At 46.2% G+C, this 22226-nt stretch overlaps 2 protein-coding genes across 2 annotated transcripts in view; one reads left to right on the top strand and one right to left on the bottom strand.

Moving 5' to 3' along the window:
- Syn3 (synapsin III) overlaps positions 1-22226 on the top strand; it is a 413622-nt gene that overhangs the window by 167913 nt on the left and 223483 nt on the right. The gene's annotated exons all lie outside the window — the stretch shown is intronic.
- Timp3 (TIMP metallopeptidase inhibitor 3) overlaps positions 1-22226 on the bottom strand; it is a 50506-nt gene that overhangs the window by 27796 nt on the left and 484 nt on the right. The window lies entirely within an intron of this gene.

The raw sequence follows: 22226 nt of genomic DNA, 5'->3' as shown, positions 1-22226 counted from the left end.
CTGACATTTTAACAGCTTGCTCTGGCTACTTTTTTGGAGAATGGATTGCAGAGGCCTGAAGTGAAACAAGGAAATTAATAGCCACCATCACCACCTTTTCCCTCCCCACCTTCTAGGGTCATTGGAAACCTCTTAGGAGATTTCTGCTGGAAAAACACAGAGGCACAGGCAGGGTACAGATGGTCACATGTTTGAAAATCCATTTGTACAAGTAGGAGCTTGCAGGGCCTGGCACCAGGCTAGCTGGAGCTGTGATCCTGTATGGATGGGTTTCAAGGAAACAGGGTAGGGTGGCAGACTCTGCCTGATGCAGCTGTCCCGGTCCAGATGAATCCACATATTTAAACAGGGAGCTTTGGGTGAGGCTATGCCTGGCTCTGCTTTTGCTGGTAGTGCTGGACCCGGGGTAAGCTAACACCCAGCAATGTGGCAAGGCTGATGCCGATGAGAAACCATTTGCTAAGTGCATGGCACGAGCTCACCTCCCCAGCTGACCTCCCTTTCGGGACTAGGAAGAAAGCACAGGGGAGCTGGAGATCAGGTTAGCTAAGGGTCTGTGATTTCAGAGTGCCCACTAGAAGGAGAATAACATAGAGAACCCCAGCACCCCAGGGAAGCCCACTCCAGCAACGTGGGTTTCAGGCTTCTCTCCACGGGGGTATGGAGTGCTGGCTTGCATGCTGGAGCGTTGCTAGGTTCCCACAAGTGGAATGGATGGATGTGACAGCGGTGTCTTAGAGCTGTCATGCATGGAAGGGGAAAGGAGTTAGAAAACTGTGCTCGGATCACTCACCCATTCAGACCTCCCGAGACTGGGGTTCAGGGTGCTTAGCAAATATTTGCAGAGCCCAACACTATATAGGCTTCATTCCTCTAAAATCTTATGTTATCTAAAATGCTGGAAGACAGTAATTAATCAGATGACCTGTATGCACTAGCTAGTGTCAAACAAACAAACAAACCAAAAAAAAAACCTGTTAGCTTCTCGGGATTTGAATCATCTGTTATCTCTGCAACAGGGATACTGAGATTCCCCAACATTTAGTGAAATGGAATGGAGGTATCTGTTTTTTCTACTGTGGCTGTTGATCCACACTCTCTCCCTCCCAACTTTCCAGTCTGCTTCTTGTTTTCTTGTATTGTTTCTTTTGTACAATGATGTATCTGCAGAAGAAAACGGCATACCTACTAAGACTTGGCGTTTGCAGGGTACCTTCAAAACTTTTTGCAGGGACTGGCCCATGCTTACACATATGCAGAAATGGTTTCACCTCTGATGGAATCATATAGAGCACATTTGTTGGTGATCTGTTTTCTTTCCACCCAAACACATGCATTCATATAGTTTAGCCCCAAGAGCTTGCTAGATAGTTTTGTAAACAACTCTGTGGTAAACATCATATATGTTAATGTCTGTGTATACTCATAAATATACATACCTAAATGTTCATATGCACATGTACATGTTCATGTGCTCTGGCATCTTACCTGATTGTTTTACCTGGGCCTAGACCCTATCTCCTGTCTTTAAACGAGTCATTTAGTAGTCTCTGATCCAAATCAGTGGGTCCTTGGCTCACATCAGCTGACCTCTATGTAGACATCTCAGGTGACACTCTTAGTAGCTGACAGAGCATTTAACACAGCTTCTCAGGTCCCCAAAACTCACCCCTGCCTTCCAAGTCCCCTACCTGCAGCCTCTGTCTCTCACTCACACTGGTCAGCTGGTGACAAGCCCACCACAGGAAAGGCTGTATTTGATATTCCTTGTGGGTGCTGCAGGACCCCTTTTGTTATTTCAGAGTCTGAGGCACCATCCCAGGACAGATTGGGGGCCACCAGGAGCCTATTCATTTATGTCACAAAGTCACAGCAAGAGGCCACTTTCCCAAACAAAGTTCCTTTCTGCCTTCCTGATCCTCTACTCATAAAAACCCTCTGCCTGTAGTGGGGGGTTTTAGTATGCTGAGTGCATAGGGAGCATCCCTTTCAGAGCGAAGGCAAGCTGCCTTCTCTTCTCTTTGCTCAATCACAAAGGCAATCGCCTGCAACACTGGTCCCTAAATGCGAATAGAGGAAAGGGATGTAGATGTCTTTTGTGAAGGGGGCCATGTTAATACTCCATTCAACCAATGAAAGCAGACTCTGTGTCCTACATGCCCACGGCCAATCTGAATCCAGCTATTCCTAAAAATGTTTTTATTATAATACATACTATGTATTGTGCAGTATGCAGGCATATATACATATATCCTCCACCTTAAAGATCAGTTCCCGCAGCCTGTGATTCCCAGGTACACTCACTCCAAGCAGGGATCTAACATAAGTCCAGTCCTATCCAACACAAAGCTTTCTTGCATGATACCCAACTCCTTCTACACCCAACTGCTCAATTTAAGCTTGCTCAAAATAAATAAATAAATAAGAATAAAAATAAAATAGTGTGTCCCAAAGTCAATGAAGGAGGCACTGGCTCCATTGGATTCAGGTGGTACATACATGCTGAAAAGGGGTTCAAGAGCATTTTGCTGCCCTTTGTGATGACTTGATAAGACAGAGTGCCACTGCCTCTCTCTCTCTCTCTCTCTCTCTCTCTCTCTCTCTCTCTGTGTGTGTGTGTGTGTGTATGTGTGTGTGTGTGTACACAGAGGACCTTTACCTGTACAGGTGTGGAGGTGGGGCTCTTAGGTTGAGGCCAGTGACAATGGGGGATTCTATAATGGCCAGTTCTGGTCTTCTCATGGGAATCCAGAGTTCTCTCCCAGCCCCCAGATGGCCTCTCACTAGCCCTTTGAGAGCTTGCCAAGTTTTCTTGGCCCTAGTCAGTCAGTCACCATGCTGTCTACCCAGAGCCCAGCCCTCAAGATCCCTCATGCTTCTTTGAGATGCTCTCCTTCCTCCCCCAGCTGTCCCTGCCGGTAGGTGCTCACCCTTTCTCAGACTGCCCCCCTCTAGGCCTGGCCTAGCTTTGGGCCAATCCACAGGATCCTGGCTACTTCTAGATTGAGACTGGGAGGGCACTCTAGAGCCTGGTTTCCCTGACTCTCTTTTGGCAAACTCCCAGTCACAGATCTGGCCCATTTAGAAGAGAAGCAGAGGAAACCAGCCCATCTACAGCCCCCCACAGGAATATTCCATTTGGAAGTCTCCTGTGGAAGGTCCTGTGGATCCCTCGCATAGCAGGTGCCTCAGAAACAGAGCCACACAGTCTTCAGGTCCACAAAAGTAATCAGAGAGCTCTCAGGAAACATAAGGTCTGAGAGCCCCGCTCCCAAGAGCTCTAAGGAGCACCCCAGAAAGTAGGCTGTACTGGCTTCTGCCCACCATGGAGTCCTCGACCCACACACAGAAATCCACAGAGGCTTTGCTTTCCCTCCATTGTTCTTTTATCTGATTATGAAAGTGATATGTCACTGCTAGGAAATTTCATTTTCCAGAAAATATGGGCCAAAATGACAATCATCCAAAACTACACACCCTAAGAATAAACAGTATTGATGTTTTTGGAAAACAGACATTCTGACTTTTCTCTAAGCATCTATATCCATATTCCTATCTTTCATTATTATTACAAACCAGCTTCTCTTATTCAAAAAAGTGCACAAGGCTATTCCCGTGTTGATAAAATAAAGGAACTACCTCAGGCTATTTTCTGGCTCTTTGGCAGCCCTCTTCTTAACAATACAAAGTTAAGAAATTTCTCTGCAAGAGACATTTAGGCATTGCCCAATTATTTCTTTGGACCAAACTTCTAGAAACACAATTGTCTGTTAAAGAATATACACATTTCCAGAGCCCTGGATACACAGCACCAAGTTGGCTATACTTTTCTTATCAGCTGCCTGTGAAGGTGAGATCCATATCCATGAGGATGAAAAACACCAAGTACCAGGATTCCCCATTCAGCTTTGCCAAGTCCAGGGACATCATCTGGAAACCCCCATAGTCATCAGCACCTGGCATGAGCTAACAGTTGGGAAGTGGGAGGAGGGTGGGCAGGTGGGAGGGGACCTAGGGTATTTTGCAGGTGCAGAAGTCGGCAGTGGGAGATAGTGAGTATCAGGGGCCATCTGAGGCTCTTCTCTATGGGTCTCTAAAAGTATCTCTCCACTGACAGGGATGCCGTGCCTTGAAATGCTTTATGGAACAGTAGTAAAGGCCCAGGAAGGAATCTAACCACAGGAAATTGCCTCCCTTCCTCCCCCACTAGCTATTGACCTCAGGAAAGCCGTTTCAACCTGTGGTGTTGTTTCCCTTGAGAATTTTTGCTTCTGTGACTTCAGAACCAGAGAATCCCAGAGCACCGAATCTTGCATTCTGTACCCACCATTTGCCCTTTTTAGATCTTGCCTTTAGAAATGTATTCTTAAAGTCTGTCTTCACCAGGGCTGTGACAACCTTCTGTGACATTTATTGGTACCGTTAGTGCACTGAGAAGGCCTTAATGACCAGAAGAGAGCACATGCCTTCTTTGGGAAGTAAGGGGCACACTCCTCAGATGCAGCTTCAGCTCAATCTTTGTTGAGGTCCATGGTCATGGCTGTCATATCTTACCTACCTTCCCACCAACCAGTCCTGAATTATGAACGGAACCCTTCCCATTTTGTCACTGGCAGAACTAAGGCTCAGAATTCACTTTACTCTCCCGGTGATAAAAGGCAGCGTTGGGGTTCAACCCCAAGTATCTTTCATCCTAAGCTCCTCTTCCTGTATCCTTCACTATCTCTCCCAATTCACAGGAGAGCACCCAGACAGGACTCTTCTTTATTGCTATTATTAATGCCTAGTGAGCATGTATATGAACTGGCTGGACGGCACTTCCACACATGCTTATGTGCGCACTGGGAAGATCCTGAGCTCCGAATGGGAAATTCTTTAGGACAGAGATGCATTGGAAGAGCATGGTGCCCCTGGATTTCTCACATCGGTCACGGTTGGCTCAGGAACCTTGAAGCTGATTAATAACACCTTGCTCCCTTACCTCTATCACGTATAAAATCAGCACAGACAACACTGATCAACAATATCTGGCTTTGTTCTTCCGTCAGTACTCACTCACACTTAGCAGTCTCCTTATTCCCTGCTTCCAAGAACAAGTATATGTAGGTGTGGCCTTCCCAAAAGTGATAGAGTCTCTTCGGTCCTCCACCCCAGAACGTGTCCCAAGCCCTGGACCTCACCTTAGCTTCCGGTGCTCCCTGGTTCCTGGAAGTAGCCAGGTTCTGGTAATGTTTTTCTGAACCTTTGTCATGGAGGAAAGAGGTGTATTGTGGAAGCCAGAAATTCCAAGAGTGAACTCAACTGACCTTGAAGAGTTGACCCTATCCCGTAAGTACAGCAGATTAAACAGGAAAAAAAAAAGTCAATGAACTGGGAGTCTGTTGGTCTCTGACTATAGGCTGTGGTGTGCCAGGCTCCCATATGGGGCCAGAGCATTGGGAAAGAGGGTTGTTAGGCAGAGAAAAGATCACAAACTCAGAGGAGACAGGAGAAAATGGAAGAGAGATGGCCTGTGGTCATCCCCAAATAGAGTAACAATGGCTTTGGGCATAGGGGCCAGTTACAGCCATTATACTATATATCACATGAAAAGATACTTTCAAGGCCCTGAGTTCTTCAGGACTATGGGTGGGGACCAGAAATCAAGAAGATAGTTCTTCTAGAAAACCATAAGGGAAGAGAAATTCTGTAGAAAATAATCATAGTGGCCAACAGTTCCCTTGGGCGTGAATAGAAGTGGAAGTCAGGCAAAAATACAGTACAAGGAAGTCAATGCCTTCTCTCCCACAAAAACCTTGCATGTCCTGTGCGTTTGGAATCAAGAGACACACCCAAAGAGAGATGCCTTGCTCATGCCTGCATAGTTGTCCAAGATGGAACTGGGGAGGGAGGCAGCCAGACCTACACCACCAGGGGACAGGCTGGACCTCTGAAACATAGGGTGACAGCAATATCTTCATAAAGACTTCAACACTTTGCCTGGAACACAATAGATATTCAGGAAATCTTCATTCATGTGTTAGCAGGGCCTTCGACACATACACCCAGCCGAATGGGAGGCCGCTGGATGAGAGATGCCCCCACCTCCCTCTATCAGTCTCAATGTGCCTGGTGGCTGAGGAAGAAGGTAGGAAGTGAGGCACAGCTTCAGCACGTGCAGCCTCACACATGAGACCAGGCTAGGGTGGGGCAGACGCCCTCAGCTCCCGATAGGCTTGGCCCCCTGTCCTCTGTGTGTCCCGAGATGCCTCCTTTTTTAAGCTTCCATCCAGCCTCTTGGCAGGGAGCAAGCAGAGAGGCAGCTCCTTCCCTGTGTAACCCAGCACCAGCTCAGGAGGCCAGGCCCCCTGGTGCCAGCACAGATCATGTCTGCTTTTATTCCCTCACTCAGTAGTGGGGAAAAAATGAGAAAGCAAAATTCCCCCGAGCAACCGGAAACCCTGTGACCCCCCCTGACTAAGAGGCAAGATTCAGCTCTGCCCTGTCCCTAGTCCCCTCACTTTCCCCTGCATCACCTATACTCAGCCTAGAAGCCAGCCTGGAGGTTATTTATAACTGTGTCAGAGGAGGAGGGAACAGGAAATTAGGAAGGAGAGAGGGGGAAAAAAAGCATGCTGCTCAGTGACCCACTAGATTGGAACCTGCTACCTGCCTGACCCATGCTGTCCTAGCCCCAGGATAGAGAATTTTCCTCCCCTAGCCCAGTTCCTGTGAGCTCCAGTCCTGCCCAGCCCACAGCTTACTTGCCTGCATCCAGCCACCAAGTTAATGTATAGGAGCTAGGGGCCAACCCAGGCCCTGAGAGCATAAAATGGACAAATTCCCAGCCTCTTCTGGCTGTTGTGTGCCCTACCCTGCTTTCATCTCCTGATTAAAAAGTCAGAATCTTAATAGTCAACACTCAGGCACTAAGGGGAGGTAACATGCAGAGTAACACAGCAGTGGGGACAGAGCCAGGCTTGTGGCATTGACTCCTTTTCCATACCACTCTATTTAACCCACTAAAGTTCTCAGGGTTCAAGCATGAATGCATTCACATGTTAAAATGCCCAGCCTTGCTGTGGTGTGAGCCATGTTTTCGGTGCCTGAATCCTAACTGCCCATCTGAAGGCCGGTCAACCAGAGCATCAGAGCCACTGCTGAATCAGCAGAGCCATTTACTCCAAGATAACTTTGGATAAAGTTAGGTTCCTTTGAGGTTGTTTTGTTTTATTTGGAGCTGTTTAATCTTCACACAATCACTGCCCAATTCTCTAAGACAAATGCTCTCGTGATTATAAATGTCCCTGGGGAGAATGTCTAAAATTCTTGTAAATTGTATTATCATACAATCAAATTTCCACATGCACTCCTGTCTGTAATAGGATCATGGCCACAAGACTAAGGGCCCAGGGAGGTACCACAAGTGTACATCCCTCTGATGCTCATAACCTTCTCCCCCCCGCCCAGGACTTGAGCCCTGAACCTCTCCTCTCCCAACTACATTGCTCACCCATCAAGCCTGGAAATATAAGTAATTTACTAGTTTCTATATCTTGCATCTGGAGCAGCTCCCTACACACACACACACACACACACACACACACACACACACACACACCTATGTGTTAAAGGCTTATCCCTATATCCCTTAGTCCACACTATTGGAAGGTGATGGAACCTTAAGAAATGTGGCACTAAAGGGAGGCCTTAAGTTCTTAGAGTGCAACCCTTGAAGGTATTGGGGTGTTCATCTCTTGCTTTCTCTCTCTCTCTCTCTTTTTTTTTCTACCCAGTCACTAGGAAGTAAATAGGCCTCTTCTGGCCCCACACTTTTCCACCGTGATATCCTTACTTTGTTACCAGAGACCCAAAACAACAGGACCAAGTGACTGTGAACTAAACCCTCCGAAGCTGTGAGCCAAAGTAAATCACTTTCCCTTAGAAAGTTGATTAGTTCACGGATACTGTCACAGTGATGGAAAGCTGACCAACATGCTAATTTAAAAACCTAACATGTGCCCCAGACCAAGCCGAGCAAGTCTTAAACTCAGTGGCCACTGCTCCCTTGTCCCTTTTGTTTCTGGCCTTCCTGACCTTCCAAGACCACCATTCACGAAGCTTGCAGCCTTTTTCTTCGTGCAGCAACCCCACATGAGCTACTTCCCTTGCAATCTGTGAGATGAGACTGATACTTCTTATTTTCTCCAGCCACTTACCAACCTCAAGGCAGGCAAGAGGGCAAAATTAACCTTGTGAATCTTCACCTGGGCAGTGCCCTTGGGAAACCTCAGTACCTTGGCCAGGTGGGTTTAGGGGTTACTGGCTTAAACCCAGCTGGTTATGCTGCAGGACTTTACTATGCTAATGATCACGTGCACCTCCCAGGAGACAGCAGAATAAACAGCTTTACAAAGAACATTGCTGGGGTTGAGAAACACCTTGGGAAACAGGGTTGATTTAAAGCTTCCCACAGCTCAGGGAGTCTTGTCTGCTCCTGTCCTCACTGCTTACATGATGACCTACAAAGAGAGTTGGAGTTCTGCCTGACCGGCCACCTCCACTCTTCTGAGTCAGACAGTGGGTCAGTTTCAGGAAGGGTCCTAGAGCTTCAGAGGCTGCTCCAGGTCTGATGGGACATTAGGAAGCTACAAGGAAGCTACAAAGACAGCAAAGTCTTTGAGGGGTGGGGAGCAGGGACAGCAGGGATCTTACTATGCAACCCAGGCTGGGCTAGAACTCACTGTAGAGTTCAGGCTGGTCTGGAACTCTTGACCACCCTGCCTCACCTTCCTGAGTGCTAGGATTGCAGGTGAGTGCTAGCTACCACACCCAGACCAAACTCTTGATAACTTGCAGGGAGGGTCATTCTCCTCTCTTTAACCTTGAAGGGTGGCTGGAAGCCTGCCAGAAGCAAGGCCAAAAGCACTTTGAACTTGATTTGCGTGGTGTCCAAAGTGTAAGCTGTTATGAAAAATTAAATGGTTGATGTAATGACAACCAAAGTTAGCAAGTAAAGTTGGTTAGCGAAGAGTTTCAGCCTGCATGAAACCCAGATAATGCTGGTCAGAAGTTCTTCTTTTATACAGAGCACAGTGTTACTGTCATAATACCCCTACAATGACCCATTTTTAGTATTTGAGTGTTCCTGTAGTTCACCCACATTTATTGAGCAGCTACTGAGTATGATGGCCTATAGTCAGGAATACCAAGCGATTTCCAGGCAGCAGGGCTATTCTTAGCTTTCCGATGTCTATTTCAGGAGTGTTAATCCATTCCACATCCCCCTCTGCAATTAGACACATACCTTCCAACTTGATATGCTGACCTCACCCAACTGCCCCAACTGCACAGGCGGAATGGAGAAGTGTGCTCCCCACCCTGCTGAACTTGGCCACACATTTGGTCTCCCTGAGCCCAGGCAACCTGGGGAACCAGCCAAGCAGAGGTACTTGTTTTGCCTGGGCCCTTCAAACAGTCCAGGAAGTTAGATCCCCCCCCCCTCACCAGCCCCAATCCCCAGTTCTTCTCGTCCCTAAAGCACAGAGGAGGGAAAATGTATGAACCAAGAATGGCACAACTGGAGAATGGAGTAGTTAAGAGCTCGGCTCAAACATCCACACACAGCAATGTGACCGAGTATCAAAATGTAAATAAGGGCCAAAATTAACCTGTAAGCCCCACTTGCCCAAAATGACTTCCTGGAAAGTTGAGAGCCATTGTTGTTGGAAACTAACGAGCCACATGTTTTCACTCCCCTAAATGAGTTTGTTTGGACCAATGTACATGGTTGGATACAAGCAGGAGGTATGTGGGCAGGAAACACATCAGGATGTATGCTTGCCCCTGATTGGACATAATGGGAAATGCAGTGAATCGTGAGCTTTGCTAAAACAAGACTCAGCCATTCCCTGAGAACCCAGGGGTAGACCTCACCAGAGTTCATCTTCCTGACCATTATTTAATTAAAACTTCCTTCAAAATTAGCTCAAAATTGTGGAAGTATCTGTCATGATTTTCTGGATTAACAAAGATATCCATCAAGCCTTGCCCAGCCTCAGTATTCCCATCTATAAAGTAGGATAATGATGACAACAATATTAATTCTGAACATGTTAGTTTACACCTAATAATAGAATTTATATGCATAAGTGTGTAGTTGTTAGAACAGCTATGGCTTTGATGTTTAACTCTTCTGGCTCCAGTGTCCTCATCTGCAGCACAGGAATAAAAGTCCCAACTTCTCAGGGTGGTGAAAGTGATAAAGCATGAGGAAATCTTAGCACATAAAAATGAATTGATACATTAATATTGTCAAATATCATTTTTATTCCAGATCTGTCTCTAAAGCTAAATTGTTCCACCTCTATTGACCTAGTTTCCCGATTAGTCAAATGCGAGAAGGGGGTCATATAGCTTCTAAATGATCAGACAGGACATGCGTTTCCTACCCTAAGACCTCCATGGCTCCAAGTCTCTTGTGGCCGAGTTGAATCAGTAGCCTCTGTAGTTAGCCCAAGTGCACCCTGAGCTTCTCTGCATCCCTGCATGCAACCTGCCAATCAAGGGAGGCAGGGAAAAAGATGCCAAATCTAACAGTACCTTGGCTATGCTGTTCTGTCGACATGGTGGTCCCTATCCAGGGGCGGCTGCCAGAATAACTGAAGTGCTGCCACTTGCAATCGATATGTGCTGAACATAAAGCACACTGTGCATGTTAAAACATTCACTGAAAAACTGGAAAATCTCAGAAGTCGTTTGAAACTTGATTACGTGGTAAGGTGATCATACTTTGGATACATTAGGTAAGTACAGGATTAAATGGACTATCACTTCCTTCTTTCTTTTTATAATGTTTCTACTGTGAGAAAGCTTTTAACAGTATGGGTGACTCTCCATGTCCCTGCCTCAGGATGGACCAGGATTTCTCTCTGCTTGGGACCAATTGCTATGAAGCTTCTCAGAGTGAGACCCAGGGGAATGTAAACTATTTAGGGTTAAATTTAAAAAAAAAATGGGAGTCGGGTGGGGCATTAAGTTCTAGGAGTCTCTAGGAATCTCCTGTGACTTAAAAGCCTAGATATATAAAACCCATTAATCTGCCAAAACACCCTTGGTGCTGGCACCACCTCAGCATCTGAGCTCCAAATGGCCCCTTTGTTTTTGATATATCTTTGTATGTGTGCTGTGTGTGCACGTGTGTCTGGTGTGTCTATGTCTGTGTGTGTCTCTGTATGTGTCTGTGTGTCTATGTCTGTGCGTATGTGTGTGTAAGCCAGAAGTAAATGTTGAATGTCTTCCTCAATCACTGCCCACCTAATTTTTTGAGACACGCTCCCTTGGTGAACCTGGAGCTCGCTGGCTAGTCTGCACAGGCTGGTCAGCAGCCCCAGGCATCTTTCTGTCTGCCTCCGGTTCTGGAATTTGAAGATCACAATAGCACTGATTTCTATGTGGGTTCTGGGAATCTGTGCTTCCATGGAAGCTCGTTACTGACTGAGCCATTTCCCAGCCCCTTTGTTGTATTTTCCAAGTTGATCACTGCTATTTAACACAGCAGCTGTTTCTTATTGAGCTGGCCAATGCCCAAAGCAGCAAAAACTGATATTCTTTCTTTCCACACCAACCCTAAACTGAGGACACTATTGCCTAGAAAGGCTGGATGCCATTGTTTTTCAAACATCCTCATTCATTCATGATGTCTTCACTATGTGCATACTAACATCAGACTGTGATCCAATAAGACCCAGTTCCCATGTAAGGAAGGCAATAAGACCATGTCATAATCATGGGGGTTGATATTTACCAAGCCTTTACTACAGGCTAAACAGTGAGCCAAGACTGTTATTTCCATTATCTCAATGAATCTTCCCCCAACCCTATGAAGCTAAAGGCTTTCTTATAAATTCAGAGTTACAGATAGGATAAGCTAGCGTAAGATGGGCTGGCTTGCCTAAAACATGCAACTGACAAGTAATGAAGTCAAGATTTAAGCCAGGCCATCTAACACCAGACCTGCATTCTTCACCAGCTGGGAAGGAAGTGGTACCAAGTATGTAAGCAATGTCTGTGAGGATAGCATTATGCTTCAAAAAGTTGCTGGACATACTCACTCAGAGATCTGAAAAACCAAACAATACCCAAGAGGTCACTAAACTCAAAGTCACAAAAACCTATAAATGTTAATAGAGGTTTCACATGAGACTCTTAATCTCAGGATCGTGGGTTCATGTCCCATGTGGAGCATCATTTTGTTGACAGAGGTTTCTGTCCCGCCTGGTCCCACAGTCATTCAGTCCCAAAGAAATACACAGAGGTCTTCTGGTTGACCTATTAGCTCAGGCTTCTTATTAACTCTTATAACTTATATTAGCCCATAATTCTTGTCTGTGTTAATCACGTGACTTGGTACCTTATCAGCAAGGCAGTCACATCTTGCTTCCTCTGTGTCTGGATTACAACTGCAGACTGAGACTTTCCTCCTCCCAGAATTCTCCTGTTCTGGTTGCCCCGCCTATACTTCCTGCCTGGCTACTGACCAATCAGCATTTTATTAAAATATAAGTAACAAATCTTTACAGGGTATAAGATCATTGTCCCACAGATATAACCTTTACATCTGTGTGTGTGCATGTGTGATACACACACTTGCACAAGTGTGCACGCCCAAACACATGTCTGTTCTCTTGTATTATACTGACACTTAAAAACTAAAGTTTCACACTAGCACTTTGGGTTTCTAGCTTATGATAAGAACCTAGACATCTCATCCCAAGGGACATGGATTTTTCAGTTCACCACATTTGTCACCATTCTCCATTGCCCCCTTGATACCAAGGCAAAGGGGAGGTATTCAAAGCTATCATACATGTATTTGGGAACAAACATGGGAAAATAGAGACTGGAGAACCTTATATGTTTGGTTGAAATGAGTAATAGATTCATGTGTTTGATATGCAAATACCCTCCTTTTCTGGCCAGACCCTGTAGACATCAGAGTTTATGACCTGAACTAATTTAAGAAACCCAAGCTGAAAGATGATGGGTTAAAAAGGGACCCACCCACCGCAGACATAGGCTCTTCCCCATCATGTGCGCCTGTCCTGAACTGTTCTCCAGGCAGCTCCATGTTAGGATTATCACAGATCTTAGTCCTTTGGGTGCCTGTCATCATTAAAGGAGTGGAATTGCTCAATGGTCACATGATTGACCTGGAACTTCCAGCTCTCTCTAGTGGAGTGAATAGGATTATATGAGATAATGCCACTTTCAATGAAAGGCCTACATCTAAGCTAGTCTTCCAGTGGGAAAAGTCCTTTCTGCAGCAGAGCCTTCTTACCTGCCCTCCAGCAGTCAGTGACAGACCCTGAAGTGACCTCAGTTCTGAATTCTAGCCTTAAGCTAAGTCGACAAGGCTGCTGTGGTAAACCAGCTGTGTTCCAACAGGAAGTCTGCTAGTCACTTAGATCACTGAGCTCATTAGAAACGTCCAGGCAGAATCCTCACCACGTTCACACCCACAGAGATCCCGCTCTAATCTTGACAGACCATATTTCTGACGAACTTCCCTTCTAAGACTGTCACTGGTGACACTAGGTGTTCAGTCCTGAACTCTCTAGACAGCCCTCTTCAAGGGGAACTGACCTAGAATACTGACACACCAGAGGCAGTAACACCTATGTACAAAGGAGCAGACACACACAGTCAGCGTGTCACCTTTCCAGGTAAGAGATCAGTGCCTGGGGAAGGTCATATCACCAACGTAATTTCAGAGTCAGGGATAAACTTGAGGTAGACCTCGGGTCTCCTCACCTTGACATACAGGAGAAGGCATTGCCTCTCTAGACCCAAGCAGAGCAGAGACAGGAAGTTGTGACTTGCCAACCAAATTTACTATCACCAGTTTCCAGGGCCCTCCCTCCCTTTGGCTGCCCCATTATCTCCTACTTCTTTCTACCTATCAGAAGGAAATGTACGTATGTCTATATGGGCAAGGGCAACCCTTGATCCTTGAAGAGCACCGCATTGGACTTGGCCTTCAGAAGGCATGGGATCACTCCCAATACATCTGCTGTACTGTGAAGCTCCCCTACCACACCAATTCTCAATACTGATAGCCATCAAGTGGGAACAGTGGCTCTTCTACCACCCTGCTTTCCGAATCCTTTGAAGAATGAAAACTAACGTCATGGGATCAGTGTAGGGAGCTTTGTTATCTGTGTCCCGTCAGAGGCCATTAGGGAAGTAGAGAACACTGAATTTGGGATAAGGGAGAGATATTAACTACGGTTTTGAAACTCAGCTATCTGTATGTGACAATGAAAATATCCCATCACCCCTCAGAGTCCCACTTTCCTCAGTAAAAAGACAATGAGAACAGTAGTATACATACATAACAGACAGACAGGACCCCCTACCTATCCCCCCACCCACAGTCTTTACAAGAGATTCTGTGCTAAACATTTGCTATGAGTTATTTCATGGAATCACCAACCCCAGTTCTCTCCCTCAATTTTACAGATGAGATAACTGGGTCAAAGAACTTTCTAAGCAGATCTCACTAGAGTCAATATTCTCGAGAACTAAAAGGCCTTGGGTCTACCCTCAGTGATGAGGTCTAGGTCAGAAGGTAGTCCTCTTGAAAGACGAAACCATACCTGCATAGTCTTCTGCACTTGTCACTTCCCATGTCCTAACCTGGGTTTCACAGGGACCAAGTCAACAGACTTCTCTGCAGGTGCCCAATTTGCCTGGGTCAAGGCTTCCACTCCTGGGAGGATCAAAGCTGCCCAGGCAGAGGGCGGAGTGAGGAGACTACCCCCCCTCCCCCGTAATATTGAAGATCTGTACCACTAGAGGCTTGCTCTGATCAGAACTTTCCCTACAATCCTACACCTTCACCGTCCATCACTCCAAATTCACTAGATGAATTTTACCTTGCCTCATTTTGTTCTCCTACCATCCCTTCTTCTGGCACGTGGGACAAACCCGGTGATAGTGGAAGTCCCTAGTGTCCCAGATGTGAATGGCACAGCCAGGTGATAAGAGATAGGTGACATTAAATCAGACCTGCAGGTGGGGCAGTGCTGTACAGTATAGAATATTACTTTTGTGGCAGCCAGATTGTCTCAATCCTACAGAAAGCTTCTCCAGGTGCCCCTGGCAGCTCCAGACACATTTATTAAGCAAATGGGCAAAAAGACCCCTTAGTCCCATCACAGTTTGGAGACATTTTACAGATTCCTGCCATTCACTATTTAGTGAAGTCCCTTCAAAGGCTTAGCCTGTTGTGCTGATGGTGTTGCATGCAAACAAGCTGCTAGACCCAGACCACATCCTTCAAGGGTATCCAACCCCATGGGATGCAGGAACTACTTGCTTCTCCACCAACCCTGGTCATCAGGAGTAATTAATGTTGGAGAGGTGACAAGGGCAGTGACTTACTAAGCCCATAAACCTTTTTAACACTTCAGTAGACACCCCAGAATCCCAGGCACAGGAGAACCCAAGCATCCTGACTTTGAACTGCAATTAATTAGTATCAGCCAAGATATCCAACTCATAACTGCTAGCATTGTGGCAGTTTTCTGTTTTAACATGTTTGTTGAAAGGAATGAAGTTGTGGTAACTCTCCAAAAACAGAACCTGCTGAAGGAAAAACGGATTTTAAACCATTTTTCGATATTGAACAGAATGGAGACAGTTGAGGCAAAGACTAGAATGCTGGGTTGGGAATTAGAAATTTTTTATGAGGCTTGGTTCCATTGGGAACGAAATTGAGGACAGGAGGAAAGGCAGGTGCCCAAGAGACTGGTGAAGGAACCACCCTGAGCATCCCAACAGTGAGTCAGAGACCAATGTGCCAAAAGTTGCAAAAGGAGGAGAACCTCCCCAGTTCTAGAGCGTTGTGGTCCTCAGTCTATAGGAGAACAGGCTGTAAGTCTACAAGAAAGAATGATCCCAAACACAGGTTTGGGGATGTAGCTTCAGGCTGGATTGTGATGATGTGATTGTAGATAGGTAATGTTCCCTCTTCAGCCTGAAGCTACTGAGCGGGTAGTAGAGAAGGAAAGCCCTCACTTTACAAATAACTGATATGCAAGGAAGGAGCTCAGCCCAGTACCATGGAATGTAATCGCCACCCCGCCCGATGAAGGTCTGATTTGGAGAATGCTGTAGTGTTCTTTCCACTAGGTGGTAGGGCTAGATTTATCACATAAGCAGAGACCGAATCAGGTGCCTCCCTTTCAGGGTAGTGCACAGCAGGAATCTGGTTCCGGCTTTGGAATGATGCCCTCTGGTCATGCCTCATGCAATTTCAGAGGAGCTGGCTTTTAGCAGAAATGCTGCAGCTGGTTTGAACTCTAGGTGAGATGGGAGGATTCTTCTGCAACTGTACCATGGAGGAAAAATGGAACCAAGTGAGATCCAGAATACAACAAGTTCATGAGGATGTGCACAGCATGGGTCAAGAGCCAGGCAGAAAACAGGATTTTCTAGAGTAGAAAGGACCAATGAAGAGGTGGGTGGGGCTTGTTATTGGTCCTCATAAAAGCCATTTTATTGTACTTTCTCCTATTAACCCACTGAAAAATTTCAATAAGGGCAGTGGAATTCATTCTTTAAAAGATAGCATGATGTCAAGACCCCAGGGACTTTCTCTGCCAGCCGCTCTGCCTTGGCCTCAGCTATCCACATCCATCCTTGTGGCCATCCTATTGCTCCCATCCAAGCACTGTCCAGATGCAGTAATGAGTGCAGGAGGGAACAAAGGGATCATAGATGTCTTCTCACTGCTGCCCTGAACCCAACAGGGAGACCAGAACCCTGTGCCTGAGTTTTACACATACACTTTTGAACCTGAGTTCACGCGAAAACCAAAGGCCAAACAAGTTTAGATAATGAAATGCACTCCACTTATTATAAAAGCAAAACCCCACAGCCATCTCTGAGTAGAGGAGTCCAGAAGAGCCAGCCGAGGGCTGTGACCGTCCTACCACTTAAGGCCTATTCTTGATATAAAAATGATCCCATTAACTTGGCCTAAGTGGCCTTAATTTTGTTCCCTTTCAAGAAGATAAAAAGGCTGTCCAAGAGCAGAAGTCCTCAGAATACCAAGAAAATGTCTGAAATTGTTTTCCATTTGAGAGAAGCCTGAATGTATCCTTAACACAGCACTGGGACATCACCTCCATGCCCATCCCCCATCCCTCCATCCTTCCAGCTGCACATTTAAAAAGTACAGTCAGCACGCAGCTGCGGAGCGTAGACTGCAGCAAGAACTAAAACACACAGTGCCCTTACTTCCATCCAACACGTCCATAGAGAAACACTTGCCATAGAGAAGCATCAGAGCACAGAGCAGAAGACAATATCATGACTGCTTGTTCCAACACCCTTCTAAGGATGAAAAGTTGTTAGAAGCATAAATATCCATAAAGAGGGGATATCTAAATAAATGAAGGTAGATTCATTGAGATATTAGGTTGTCATAGTAATATCATCACTTATAGTAGTATACATATTACATAGTATGGTTGGATATACCTCTATCGATTTAAATACTAGCTTCTGTTACTTACCAGATATAGCATTGAACAAGTTACCTAATTTTTTCTGTGCTTCAGTTTCTTCAATGAAGATGGTAACAGTTCATCTGTCTCTTAGGACTGCTGAGAGACTTGACTGAGCTAATGCATATTAATTATCTAGAATGGTACACTAATCACTATTTTAAAACTCAGCGCTGGGTTTTAAAAAGTATAGTCCTATGGAATACTAGAGAGAGAAGAATAAAGTAACCTATACGTGTATTAGTTGATAAAACTCTCTGATGCACACGACTGAATAAAAACTTTCAGTATTTACCTGTCTAATTCTTCAAGTTTTTAATGGAGGAAAACCTCTGTACATTTTCTACAGGTGATATAATAGAAGTAGCATTGATTGAGGCAGTGATCCAAAAGAACTTTCTCTTTCTCTGATTTTTATATAAGTGGATGGATGAGGAAACGATAGGTACATAATAGATAAATAGATGACAGAAGATAGATGATAGATAGATAGATAGATGATAGAAGACAGAGAGATCGGTGATAGATAGATAATAGGCATATAGGTGGACAGAAATGAGTGGATGCATGACATACAGAAAGAGGGAGGAACATAAAATACACTCATCATTGTAACTTTAAGTTTAAAAGCGTGAATTTAAAAAAAAGGTTTGAAAAGGTGCAAAATACTTGTGTCTTTTTATAATGAGGAGAGTGAAGGCTAAACAGATCCACTAAATAAATGCCTCAACACAAAGCCAACAAGACCCTGGGGGAGGATTTGAGCCCAGCAGTGCCCTGCCCCAAGGCCCTGCCACCATCCCACACCGCCTCTCGAGACCACCCAGGAGTTGACTGTGTTGAGGTGGGAAGGAGGAGCCTTCGTATCCATACAGGCTGAAGTGGTAAAAGACAAAAGTGACTAGAATTGTGCTGGTTTTTGTTTTTCATTAACGAACCTGTTGGAATGTGCCATTCAGCAACCGAGCTCAATCGTTCCTGCTGTTCCAGCAGAACCACAGCCCCTTCCCGGCTGCGTTCTAGTCTTATCTGTCCATGGAATGGGGTGGGACAGACCCGAGGGCACCTGCTGCATCATCTACCAGGAAACCATTCTGCAGCTTTCTTCCCTGGCTTGTGCCTCCTGCATGCACCTCCTTTGGGAATCCCTAACTGTCTCCCACAGTCATCCTGGAAGTTGGGTTTCTATCAGCCTCACTGCTCGCTGGCCTCAGTAACACAGTCAGTCACTTTTTCAACTCAGCCTAATGATTTTGAGAATCTTTTCTGGTTCTAACAAACAAAGAACACAGGGAAGTTCTTCTTTTTTTTTGTTCTGTTATAAACAATAATCAATTCTTCCTTGGCAAACATGTTACTTAATTAAAACCCCTGGCCATTTTAGCTGCCTTCGAAGTTCTGAGAAAAACTTTCCTAATATAGATGAAAACACCATCTGTTCCTTCCCTTTGGATTCTAGGGGCACATTCTTGCCTTAGGATGTCAAGGGTCAAGGAGAGTTGGAAAATGTCATAGCTGTAACTGACTAACTCCATGCCTCCCCACTGCCGGGTGGCCTTGTATAAGCATAACCTTGTTTGGCGTCAGTATTTACCATCTGAGAAATGGATGCAACACCTACATTTAAGGTTGCTGAGAAATGTTTGCACACCAGTACATGTCTGAAAGCTGCATGCCCTTTCTTTCTTCCTCTTGCCCAACAGTCGTCCTCCTCTGACCAGGCTTCCCAAGATACTATTAGCCTTGGTACACATGGTATGCATGCTCACACGTGTACACACACACACACACACACACACACATACACACACACACACCACTAGGTGGTTGGCCCCTCTCCAAAGTCACGTAATTTTATTTTCTTTGCATTTACTTGCTTGTGGGAATGAGAGGGTATAGATTGGGTTTCTCTAAAAATGGCTTCTTTGCTAGTACTACTTCAGATGTGATGCTGAAGGAAACCACGTCAAAACAAGTCAGTGATATCAAGGCTATTCTCCAAGGCTGGCAGCTGCTTCTCCCAGGCCGAGGGGCAACCCTGACACCCTTTCACCCCGACCAATACCACTTTCTAATTACTCCTTTTGAATGGAGACGGAGAGAAGGGTCTGACCTTCTGAAGCAGAATTCCCTCTACTACTCACACACACACACACACACACCACCCCACTCCAATGTTCAGAATGCTGTGAGCATTACCCATCCTTTCCTGAACTAAGGCTGCCAGAGCAAGCTCTGCCTAGCCAGGGCTACCTCCTTCATTCCCAGCACCCGCCCCCCTCCTTTCTGAGTCAATGTATTCAAGGAGTTTCAGGGGTAATGCCTGGGAGGGAGAGGGCCCCAAGTGAGGTGACCGCTGCCAAGTCCCTTTCTTTGCCCCACTGAGTATCTGATAAGCCTCCATGTAGTTTATTCTCCAAAACACTTTGATAGGGTGCAGGGCCTGCAGTTGCCATGGAAACACCTTTTAAGTCCTCCTTACCCAAAAGGTTGTTCCAGTCCCCTGGGCTCTGAAGAAGAAAGGGGAAAAGAGACACCCATGGATAAAGAGACAGGAGAGGGAAGGCCATTGTGGGGTGGTGATGGGGCTTATGAAGGGCTAAGCTAGACATGCTGTGCCCTTCCCTGGCAACATGGCATCCGGCCAGGGCGAGAGAAATCCATGCAGGAAGGTTCTAGAAGAGGAAGGTAGCAGGCTATCTTGGGCGTCCAGAGGACAGTTGGGAGCCATCTACTGGAGGCCGCAGAGTGTCTGCTGCTGTCAGGGAGCAGGTCAACAAGCCAGCAGGCCCACACCCACACCTCCCATTTTTAAAAACATTATCTCATCCCTTGTGCAGTGCACCAAGCTAAAGGCTGAGTGAGTCTGGATCCCTGCCAGAGCAATGATTTTTCTTTCTCGCTCTCTTTTTCTTTTTGCTACTACACTGTTCTGTGCTTGGCATATTTCTTAGCAATTGAACGTTTCTCTGGGAAGTGTATTAAGAGGAGAAAGCTGTCTCTTGAATAAAGCCATAGAAATTACAAGAAGCTTCATCAGTCCCCACGTACAGGAGGGTCCTTAAGGAAGCAATGAGCTGATTCCAGAAAAGCCCACTGGGAACAGATCTACCAGCTCATGTTGCCACTTTCCCATGAACTTCAGTGTAGAAACCTCTGGGCTATAGGCTCCTGGGATAGAGATGAGATTCCTCTCTCCCCTGTACATACTACAAAACCAAGCTGAACACACTCAGCCCACTGTAACGCAGAAATGAACACCCCGATTCCACCTGCTAGCTCACAGGCTAGGAGCATGGTCTAGGCTGAGCAAAACCAGAACTTGGCACCAACCAACTGGGAATGTCACCGGGCTGGTGAGAGCAGAGAAAAGTTCAGAGGAATCTGGGTGGGGACCACACTCAGGAGAAGGGAGAAAACCTTCCCAGGCCTCTCCAGCAACCCAAAGGATGCTTCCTAGCAATCCCAAGGACCCGGGAAGGGTGTGTTCCTGCAGGTCCCAGGAAACCTCCATTAAGGGTGACTGCAGGTCACACAAACACCCTGGGCTGCCAAGTCCACTGACCTGGCCACCATAGCCACCTCCCAGATTCCCCCCTAGGCTGGCCTGGCCCCTCTCCAACCTCAGTTGCTTCCCCTGCCAGGTCACCACTCCTCCCTCTCCTCACCACAACACACTTGCAGAGTGGAATCCCTCACCCAAGACCCAGTGGAAAATTTCCTTCTCCTTCATGACCATACTTAAAACACACATGCCCCATTCTTCACCTCTGAATTGACACGGGCCAAGGACGGCCTCGTGTCCCACCCCTGCCCTGCAAACTCACAGCAGGGACATTGGACTGGGTGCTTTAGTGGCTGGAGAAAAGGGAGATTTTCTAGTTTCCACTTCACTTGGGGCCCCTCCAAACACAAGTGTCCCCAATACTCTTCAGGCCATCTGGACAGTGGGCTCTGCTTTTTATCAAGTCTCTCTAATAAGCAAACAGTCTCTTTGAGACAATTATCACAAGTGATGAGACCCTTGGCATCTTTGTTCTTCTGATGACAAATCTGCTTTCTCCGTTGCTCACTCTCCCTCCTCATGTACATTCAAGAAAGAAAAAATAAGAACAATAGCCTTCCTGTGAATTTTCACAGCTATGTGATTCCCTACAGTCACCTCAAGCCACCTATCCACACTCAAACAGTTCTCCCTGGGAGGGAGTCAAACCTACAGTTTTCTTCTATGTGGTTTTTCCCTGCCACCCCCCACCCCTTTCCAGCCACCCAAACTTGGCAAGCAAGAAGCCCCAGCACTTGCTGGGAGAGCCTGCAGTTACGCTAGTTGAATCTCAAGGGAAAAAAATAAAGTTCAAGGGCGCGGGAGATAAGCAATAACTGAAAGCTAGTTTTCTCTCGCAACTCCACCCGCACAAGTTGGCAACTTCTTGTAAAGAGTACTCGAGCTCCCAGCGCTTCAGTTAGCGTTCCAACTTTTCAGAACCTTCTCCCACCCTGCTCCTCCAGCTCTTTCCCTTCAAGAGTCAATGGGCAAATTTTCTAGATGTCAAGCAGGGATCACGTTCACTCCTGCCAGCCAGAGACCACCCGGACACTGCTTGGGTTCCCTCTACAAGGCATCTCCCTACACAGAGTCCCTGCCCAGGGAAACTGAGTCGCCTGATAGGGCAC

The sequence above is a fragment of the Myodes glareolus genome, chromosome 26, assembly GCF_982192425.1.
Source record: "Myodes glareolus chromosome 26, mMyoGla1.1, whole genome shotgun sequence".
Taxonomy (NCBI): domain Eukaryota; kingdom Metazoa; phylum Chordata; class Mammalia; order Rodentia; family Cricetidae; genus Myodes; species Myodes glareolus.
This window is presented reverse-complemented; position numbering and strand designations above follow the sequence as displayed.